Source organism: Myotis daubentonii, chromosome 10 (genome assembly GCF_963259705.1).
Source record: "Myotis daubentonii chromosome 10, mMyoDau2.1, whole genome shotgun sequence".
NCBI classification, from domain to species: domain Eukaryota; kingdom Metazoa; phylum Chordata; class Mammalia; order Chiroptera; family Vespertilionidae; genus Myotis; species Myotis daubentonii.
The window spans coordinates 12,225,842-12,234,079 of NC_081849.1; the positions used below are offsets into that span (position 1 = coordinate 12,225,842).

Consider the following 8,238-nt stretch of genomic DNA (forward strand, 5'->3'; position numbering starts at 1 on the left):
CTTGCCAGTCTTCTTCTATTTCTTCTTGTTGTTTGTTTGTTTTACCACAATGTCTTTTTTGTTGTTGTTCATCCTCAACTGAGGATAATTTTTTCTATTGATACTTTAGAGAGAATAGAAGGGAAGGGGAGAGACTGAGAGAGAGAAACATCGATGCGAGAGAGACACATCGACTGGTTGCCCTGACCAGGGCCAGGGATAGAGCCTGCAACCGAGGTATGTGCCCTTGAAGGGAATAGAACCTGTAACCTTTCAGGCTTCAGGCTAACACTCTAACCACTGAGACAAGCAGGCTAGGGTACAATATGCCTTTTTATTAGCTTTATACACGTTGGACCACTTTAGAATATTCCATAGTCAATACTTTCTCCAATGGTACCCTGAGAAAACAGATATTCAAATGATGAAGAATAATCTATGGAGACTAATCATAATGCCTGAGATGTTTCCTAGGGAAAAGATGTCCTCACAATTTTTGTAGAAACAGAAATACTGTGATATTTCTGGAAGGTAATAATACAAGTACGGTCCCCAAGATGTCAACAGATCAGCTTTTAATCTTTAAAAGCTGTCATTACTTTTCTTTACTATGCTCCTAACTCCCTCTCCCCAACACCACCAGCAAAAAAAAAATAAACATTTTAACTTTTAAAAAGCTGTATTTTACCAAAGTTTTTATATTTCAAATGGTGCTTACAAAACTTGTGGATAATTTAAGTACAAACTAATCAGAAGCACATGTGATTGAATTCCCTTTGAGATTTACAATCAGGGTGAAAGGACTTGGCCAACTACAATGCTTTAACAAGAAAAAAAAATCAAGAATATTCCGTTTCACAAGTCTCTAAATTTCTTCCCAATTTACTTATGTTTAAAAGGGGCACCTGCACTAGAGGTTCAAGCTAGACAATCTACCTAATTATCTGATCTAGCATTCTCATGCACTGGCACCTCATTCACCGCCCACCAACTCAAAATTATTATCTCAAGCAAGATGATTTTTAAAATATTTTTGTTGATTTCAAAGAGGAAAGGAGAGGAAGAGAAAGAGAGAGAAACATCAATGATGAGAGAGAATCACTGATGGGCTGCCTCCTGCCTGTCCCCCACTGGGGATCAAGCCTGCAACCGGGGCATGTGCCCTGACCAGAAATAGAACCATGACCTCTTGGGTCATAGGTCAGTGCCTAACCACTGAACTACGCTGGCTGGCTCAAGCAAGATGATTTTGAGGGAAAAGGACAGCCAAAAGTGGGATGTGTGGTCATTCTGTTTATATCTTGTATCTATTCTGAGTCTCTTGGTGGGCTCTGAAAACTCTTGTAGTAGAAAAATAATTTGCCATAACTCCTCTTATAACCTAAAGCAAAAATTACCAAGCTTTTATATTTATGCTACTCTCAACCTTCTGCCAGAAACATTCTGATCTGTGTGCTTATTATTTCTGAGCTACATATTTGCTACACAATAGGCAACCGGGGTGCACGAAACAGCCACCTTCTCCCCCCCCCCTCCCCCCAGAGCTTGTACTCTAGTTGATGTTTCATGGGCTGTTTGGGAACGCACAGCTTTGGGTAGAATGATATGCTAGCATTGGGCAGGATAAAGACACAGTGAAGGCCCAGGGAAGGAGACGATTTGCAGCAGCCTAGGTAGGAAGGAAGGAGGACATGAATCAGAAAAATGGAAGAGGAAATAGCAGAGTAGAATCATGCATGAGATGGTTTTAATATACAATCAGCTGGATATGCTAGCTGCTTGACCTTGGGAATCAAAGATGAATTTCACAGAAAAATAGTTGTACTGATTAAAATAAAATATAAGAAGGTTGGGAAAGAGAATAATGAGTTTGGGTTTATATATTCACTTTACATGCTTATTCGTTTATATGTACCGAATTTCTGAAAACTTAACAGTTTAAAATATTTCATTGTCTCACAGTTTCTGTGGACCAGCCGTCCAGGAATAGCTTAGCTGAAAACTCTGCTCAGGACGTCACATGACTGCCATCAAGGAGTCGACTGGGCTGAACTCTCATCAGGAGGCCTGACTGGGGAGACCCGCTTTTCTAAGCTTTTTCAAGTTTCTGGCAGAATTTATTCCTTGTGGCTGAATGACAGAGGGTCCCAGCTTCTACTGATTGTTGGCCGGATGCTGCCTTCAGGTGTGAGGGGAGTTCCTGGCTATGTGGCCTTCTCCACTGGGAGTTCACATGTGGCCATTTGCATCTTCAAGGCCAATGGGAGAAACTCTAGCTGCAGGCTTGCACAACATAATTTAATAAAGGCAGTGATATCCCATCACCTTTGCCATAAAATGTAACCTAATCAAGGGAGTGAAATCTCATGCCTTTGCCATATTTTATTGGCTGGGAGGAAGTCACAGGCTCTGCTGACATTAAAAAAGAGAGGACTTATTTGGGGCACCCGTTATGGTGTGTCTGTTACAATTTGGTCATGTTGTGTTTGAGGTGTTAGAGGAGCCTTCTGGTGAGAAGTCATAAACTGGATAGCACACATCTAGAAAATTTTTTCCTTAGTAAACTTTTGTTAATTTGAATTAAACTACTATATCTTCATAATACTCCTTTACCCAGGTTATGCTGGATAAGTCTGTAAAATCAAGAGGAGTAAAACTCACTATGACAATAAAAAATGCAACATTTGTCCGGTGGTGATGAAAATAAAACTTAGAAAGACATGTATGATGGCATCACTCAAATGGGGCTAGAAAGCATAGAGATGGATATTTATTCCTTAAAGCCAAACATAAAATAATTTAATTTTCTTACCTTGAACCTTCATAGCACATAAATTGGCCTCTCAGCCAAATGTCTTTCAGAAAAAGAACTAATATCTCCACTACACTCTAACTTCTAAGCCAATTTTTATATAACACACAGAAGTTAATTCTGTCCCACACTCAATAAAATCTTGACCTTTGAATATAATTGGAAAATCGAAGGGAGATTTAGAAACAGACAGTATGCTAACAATTGGTACTGCAATACCAGCCACTGTTTTTTTCTTCCCTTCTTCTAGCTTTAACTGACTAAATAAAATGAGCATAGGTCAACTATATCTGGGATTTATGTGACCAAATCTGTCAATAAATCAATGACATAACTGTGCATAAAATTGCAGCCTTAATATCCCTGTATTTCACTTTTGATGCCTTTGTGCAACAGCTACTCTATTCCCTAAAGGCAGAAAGTAGAACAAAAGATAATCACATTCCACATTGAGAGAAAGAAATTAAATAGCTGTGTAAAGAAAATTTTCCTTCTGCTCAAATTTTGAGTTAGTGGCACAATATAATCGTGGATTTAAAAAAGCTATTTCATAGGGAATATACTTGGGGCATATGTGACAAAGGATTGTAAAGAGTCTTTAAAATCAGTAAGCTAAAGATTAACACTATAATAGTAGGAGATTAAATAAAAGACATGAACAAACACAAGGGTTAATCTGCTTATGAAGAAAGGGGCTCAACCTTACTTGAAATGAAAGACATATAAATTAAAGCAATGAACTATGTTTAATATATCTAATAAGGAAATGAATATACCCTGGTGGGAATGCAGAAAAATTGCTACTTTTAAGTAGCTAGAGATAGCATAAGTTGGCACAAACTTTCTGAAAGACAATTTCAATATACATTGAAAGCTGTAAAATGTAATAATTCTTTGCACCAGCAATTCAATTTTTTTAGGAATTTATGTTAAGGGGAAAAATGGCACTTAGCTCCAACCATTTTATCACAGTTTGCTTATAAATAGGAGAAAATGGGAGAAAAGAATATTCGATAATAAGTGGTTAGGAACATAAGTTATGGTATAGTCATACCTTAAAATACTATTAGCCTGTGTGAGTTTGTACCACATCACCCTTTGCACCTCCCATTCCCCCATTTGCATAGCTAATAAGATAAGGATACTCAAAGCAGGCCCAATCCAATTGCTGCTTTAGAAATTTAGAATTGGGATTAAGAGCCTCTAGGAAATCTGCACTTTACTTAAACAAAAGACCTGTGATTTTAAGTGCTGTGGAGAGGCCATTCACACAGAGGAGAGAAAGCAGCCTCCAGAAAAGAATAAAGCAGAAAAGTAGAGAAGAACAGGGGAAAGGCATTGTGGGGTGGGTGCTAGGGCCAAGGTCAAGCATCGAACCCCAGAGGTCATGTGTCCTTGACAGAATCACAAAGAAAGAGCTCATTCTTGAAGACCCTGCCTTCTATTTCTTAGTGCGCCCTTCTCACCGTTTCTGTGTTTTCATTTGGGTATTGCACATACTTGTCATTTAGGGCTTTCCAAGAATGACTTCCTAATGGCACTTTGATTTACTTTTGGGAGGAGTGAAATAAGAGGATATTATGTTAAGTGAAACAAGTCAGACAGAAAACAAATACCAGATGATCTCACTTATTTGTGGAATCTATAAAATAAAATAGACAAAAAAGGAAAACAGAAGCAGATTCATGCAATACAGGTGATGTATTATATGATTGTACACTTAAAAAATAAAACAATAAAATAAAATAAATAAAATAAAATAAAGGTGAAGCATTTCCTAAATGCTAACTAGGTCCTCAAACATGCCTACATATAAAAAGCCACTCTTATAATTAGGTCAAATTTTTTTTTTGCTCTTGACAGTTTTACATCACATTGAGATTTCATACAGCATTATGAGGACTCCAAATTATTTCCTATAAATACTTATTATTTCATATATGGTAAAAAAAAATGAGCAAATGATAACATTTTCTTTTAAAAAAATGATTTCAATACCAATACTAAAACCAGCAAATATCTTTAAAAGTTTCATAATCTATGTTTATGGGAGAGGGTATTATGATTGGGGGTGTGTGAGGAAGGGAGGAAGGAAGAGGACGGCTTCACTACAACTTGATAACAAGGTTGTTGGAATCACTCTTATCAATGCTCTTTGCACTTAATTTGTTTAGAAATTTAAAAGAAAACATTTTTGTGAGCCACTGCATTTTGTTCTTTCTAACTTGGCAGGTCACCCTGTTCCAACGGATAGAAACTGAGTCAATATGGGAAGAGCCAGAATTAGGACAAGGCTCATCAAACGTTTACACTGATGCCAGAGCAGCCAGAGTAAAGGGAAATGTCTTGCAACTGTAACTGCTAAAACATTTTTACGTTCAATTGACGTGAAGGGTTCTGTGTTGTGAAGTCAGAGCTTTAAATCTCTAATAGAAAAACAAAAACAGCATATGCCCTGAGACTCCTGGTTAGTTTTGTGGTCTTCTAAAATAAATTCTAAGGGAATTGGACAGCATTATGGAAGAGTGCCCATGGTGGCCTACACTTTCCTATCATATGTACTTATATTAAACAAATTCAAAAGATATAAAAAGGTAACTTACATTCCCTATTCTACAGCCTCCCACTTTTCCCATCTCCCTTACCCCCATTTTTGCACAGGTATTGAGCATAGGAAATAAAGACGAATGGATGTAGGAGACAGGTGGAGAGATGAATCATAAACAGGTTTTTTAAAAATATATTTTTTATTGTTGATAGTATTATAGATATCTCCCATTTTCCCCCCTTTTCCACCCTTCCTCCCAGACGCTACCCCCCACCATGGGTTATGCATATAAGTACACAAGTTCGTTGGTTTATCTCTTCTAGTCCCCCAACCACAAATCAAGGTGTGTCAGTCTGCTCCATGCCTCCCAGCTTTGGGGCTTATTTTGTTGGTATATTAATTTTGACAATTAGATTCTACTAATAAGTGAGATCATGTGATATTTGTCTTTCTCAGTTTGGCTTATTTCACTTAGCATAATATTTTCCAGGTCCATCCATGCTGTCCCAAAAGGTAAGAAATCCCTCTTTTTTACAGCTGCATAGGATTCCATAGTGTAAATGTCCATGGCCTTTTTATCCATTCATCTACTGATAGGCACTTGGGCTGTTTCCAAATCTTAGCTATCCTATATGATAAAAGCCCAGTGACCGAATGGTGGAATGACCAGAACGACTGGTCAACTAGTCATTATGCCATGCACTGACCACCAGGGGGCAGACGTTCAACGCAGGAGCTGCCCCCTAGTGGTCGGTGCGCTTCCACAGTGGGAGCAGCCACTTGGCTGACCAGGATGAGTGGTGCTCCCACAGGGGTTGATCTCCGCAGGCCACGCCCCCCACAAGTGCAAGAATCCCATGCACCGGGCCTCTAGTTGTAAATAATGCTGCTATGAGTGTATATATACATAAGAGTGTATATATTCTCTCTGACTGGTGTTTTATGGTTTTTACGATATATTTCCAGAATTGGAATCACTGGGTTAAACAGAAGTTCCATTTTTAATTTTTTAAGAAACTCCATACTGTTTTCCATAGTGCCTGCACCAATCTGCATTCCCAACAGCAGTGAACTAGTGTTCCCTTTTCTCCCTCATACCCTCGCCAGCACTTGTTGCTTGTTGATTTTTTTATGATAGCAATTCTGACAGGTGTGGGTGATATCTCATTATGGTTGTTATTTGCATTTCTCTGATGATTAGTAACTTTGAGTAGTTTTTCATATGTCTCTTGGCCATTTGTGTGTCCTCTTTGGAGAAATGTCTATTCAGGTCTTCTACCCATTTTTTAATTGGATTGTATGTCTTCCTTTTGTTGAGTTGTATGAGTTCTTTATATATTTTGGATATTAAACCCTTATCAGATGTATCATTAGAAAATATCTTCTCCCATTCAGTGGATTCCCTTTTCATTTTGATGGTGTTTTCTTTTGCTGTGCAGAAGCTTTTTATTTTGATGTAGTCTCATTTGTTTATTTTCTCCTTAGTTTCCTTTGCCCTAAGAGATGTACCCACAAACATATTGCTACTTGAGATTTCTGAGATTTTACTGTCTATGCTCTTCTCTAAGATTTTTATGGTTTCATGCCTTACATTTAAGTCTTTCATCCAAGTTTATTCTTTTTTTTTTTATTGATTTTTTACAGAGAGGAAGGGAGAGAGACAGAGAGTTGGAAACATCGATGAGAGAGAAACATCGACCAGCTGCCTCCCGCACATCTCCCACTGGGGATGTGCCCGCAACCCAGGTACATGCCCCTGACCGGAATCGAAAATATGGAACGCTTCACGAATTTGCGTGTCATCCTTGCGCAGGGGCCATGCTAATCTTCTCTGTATCGTTCCAATTTTAGTATATGTGCTGCCGAAGCGAGCACCAAGTTTATTCTTATGTGTAGTGTAAGTTGGTGGTCTAGTTCCATCTTTTTTCATGTGTCTGTCCAGTTTTCCCAGCACCATTTGTTGAAGAGACTGTCTTTACTCCATTGTATGTGCATGCCTCCTTTGTCAACTGTTAATTACCTGTAATGGTGTGGATCAATTTCTGGGGTCTCTGTTCCGATCCATTGGTCTGTATGCCTGTTCTTGTGCCAGTACCAGGCTGTTTTGTTTATAATGGCTTTGTAGTATAGTTTGATATCTGGTATAGTGGTCACTCCTACTTAATTCTTCTTTCTCAAGATTGCTGAAGCTATTCCGGGTCTTTTATGATTCCATACAAATTAGGGGGTATTTGTTCTAGCTCCGTTAAGTATGCCATTGGTATTTTAATAGGGATTGTGTTGAATCTGTAGATTACTTTGGGTAGTATAGACATTTTAATGATGTTAATTCTTACATGTATGAAGATGGCATACATTCCCATATTTTTGTATCTTCCTCTATTTCTTTTTTCAATGTACTATAGTTTTCCAAGTACAAGTCTTTTACCTCCTTGGTTAAATTTATTCCTAGCTCTCTTTTTGTTATTATTGCAATGGTAAATTGGATTGCTTTATTAGTTTCTCTTTCTGAGAGTTCATTATTGGTGTATAAAAATACTATTGATTTCTAGATGTTGGTTTTGTATCCTGCTACATTGACAAATTCATTTATTAAGTCTAGTAGTTTCCTGGTGGAGTCTTTAGGGTTTTCTATGCACAATATCATGTCCTCTGTGAATAATGACTATTTTACTTCCTCCTTTCCAATTTGAATGCCTTTTTTATTATTTTTTTCTTTATTGATTCAGGTATTACATATGTGTCCTTATCCCCCCATTGCTTCCTACCCCCTCAATCATGCCTTCACCCCCCCCCCCCCCCCCAGGTATCTGCATCCATGGGTTAGGCTTATATGCATGCATACAAGTCCTTTGGTTGATTGCTCCCCCTTACCCCTCCCCTCCCTTACCTTCCCTCT

General features: G+C 38.2%; 1 non-coding gene across 1 annotated transcript; it reads right to left on the reverse strand.

Annotated features, from left to right (window-relative positions):
• Window positions 1-7,107: 7,107 nt before the first annotated feature.
• Window positions 7,108-7,214, reverse strand: LOC132211652 (U6 spliceosomal RNA). Its single transcript, XR_009447537.1, has one exon. It is a non-coding gene; the product is annotated as a U6 spliceosomal RNA (small nuclear RNA).
• Between the last annotated feature and the right edge of the window lie 1,024 nt (window positions 7,215-8,238).